The 2,500-nt window shown below is 32.1% G+C and overlaps 1 protein-coding gene across 1 annotated transcript in view; it reads right to left on the bottom strand.

Moving 5' to 3' along the window:
• LOC308322498 (carnosine synthase 1-like) overlaps positions 1 to 2,500 on the bottom strand; it is a 28,053-nt gene that overhangs the window by 22,891 nt on the left and 2,662 nt on the right. The gene's annotated exons all lie outside the window — the stretch shown is intronic.

Raw genomic sequence — 2,500 nt, 5'->3', positions numbered from 1 at the left:
CACGCACCTGACAAGTGACATCCACACACAGCTTTCTAGATCAAATAACTGAAATATAAATAAATGATCCTCCTCACATTTAAGACAAGCTGGGCTTCAAAGGTCACTGAGCTCTTAGCTTAATATAAACCTTTTAAATTCATTCCATTTATTTCCTCATTTCAGGTTTTACGGCAGTTTTCAGCACCGTGCGGCAGCATGTAGCCACGCTTTACGTCGCTTGTTTTACATTCTGCACTGCCTGAAACTGACTGCCTGTAGTTCTTTACATTCTGCCCTGCCTGAAACTGACTGCATGTAGTTCTTTACATTCTGCCCTGCCTGAAACTGACTGCATGTAGTTCTTTACATTCTGCACTGCCTGAAACTGACTGCCTGTAGTTCTTTACATTCTACACTGCCTGAAACGGACTGCCTGTAGTTCTTTACATTCTGCACTGCCTGAAACTGACTGCATGTAGTTCTTTACATTCTGCACTGCCTGAAACTGACTGCATGTAGTTCTTTACATTCTGCACTGCCTGAAACTGACTGCATGTAGTTCTTTACATTCTGCACTCCCTTGGAAAAAAATAAAAATGTAATCCATATTTAGAAAATTCCTCTAATCTGGTGTAAAGGTGATGACATCATGCACATTACATGCATAATAGAATTACAAATTATTTTATTATAATAGGAGAATTGGCACTCAGAGCCTAAACTGGTGACCACCAGGTGGCGCTGAAAGAGTTTTAAGGATCGGGCATTCGTGGAATGAGCAACACGGCGAAATGTGTGGGGAGCGCCCCCATGTGGAATGAATGAGCAACACAGCTAAATGTGTGGGGAGCGCCCCCATGTGGAATGAATGAGCAACACAGCTAAATGTGTGGGGAGCGCCCCCATGTGGAATGAATGAGCAACACAGCTAAATGTGTGGGTAGCTACCAGAACGGCCTGTTATAGCGCCACCAGGAGGCCGCTTTGTGCAAAACAAGTTTTTGGACAGTACACCTACAGATTTTGTCTACCCACCCGCTTTGTTGCTCATTCATTCCACATGGGGGCGCTACCCACACGCTTAGCTGTGTTGCTCATTCATTCCACATGGGGGCGCTACCCACCCGTTTAGCTGTGTTGCTCATTCCACGAATGCCCGATCCTTACAATCCATACAGACTATACCTATAAATATATAATCCATACAGACTATACCTATAAATATATAATCCATACAGACTATACCTATAAATATATAATCCATAGACTATAAATATATAATCCATAGACTATACCTATAAATATATAATCCATACGTCGTTGTACAGCTGACAACGATCAACGATTAAAACGATATAAAACACAATACCAATTACTATTAAAACTATATAAAACATAATACCAATTACTATTAAAACGATACAAAACATAATACCAATTACTATTAAAACGATACAAAACATAATACCAATTACTATTAAAACGATACAAAACATAATACCAATTACTATTAAAACGATACAAAACATAATACCAATTACTATTAAAACGATACAAAACATAATACCAATTACTATTAAAACGATATAAAACATAATACCAATTACTATTAAAACGATATAAAACATAATACCAATTACTATTAAAACGATATAAAACATAATACCAATTACTATTAAAACGATATAAAACATAATACCAATTACTATTAAAACGATACAAAACACAATACCAATTACTATTAAAACGATACAAAACATAATACCAATTACTATTAAAACGATATAAAACATAATACCAATTACTATTAAAACGATACAAAACATAATACCAATTACTATTAAAACGATATAAAACATAATACCAATTACTATTAAAACAATATAAAACATAATACCAATTACTATTAAAACGATATAAAACACAATACCAATTACTATTAAAACGATACAAAACATAATACCAATTACTATTAAAACGATACAAAACATAATACCAATTACTATTAAAACGATATAAAACATAATACCAATTACTATTAAAACGATACAAAACATAATACCAATTACTATTAAAACGATACAAAACATAATACCAATTACTATTAAAACGATACAAAACATAATACCAATTACTATTAAAACGATATAAAACACAATACCAATTACTATTAAAACGATACAAAACATAATACCAATTACTATTAAAACGATACAAAACACAATACCAATTACTATTAAAACGATACAAAACATAATACCAATTACTATTAAAACGATACAAAACACAATACCAATTACTATTAAAACGATACAAAACACAATACCAATTACTATTAAAACGATACAAAACATAATACCAATTACTATTAAAACGATATAAAACATAATACCAATTACTATTAAAACGATACAAAACATAATACCAATTACTATTAAAACGATATAAAACATAATACCAATTACTATTAAAACGATACAAAACATAATACCAATTACTATTAAAACGATATAAAACA

The sequence above is a fragment of the Protomyctophum bolini genome (genome assembly GCF_963924005.1).
Source record: "Protomyctophum bolini genome assembly, chromosome: 10".
Taxonomy (NCBI): domain Eukaryota; kingdom Metazoa; phylum Chordata; class Actinopteri; order Myctophiformes; family Myctophidae; genus Protomyctophum; species Protomyctophum bolini.
The sequence above is the reverse complement of the archived record's forward strand: the minus strand, read 5'-3'. Positions and strand labels throughout refer to the sequence as shown.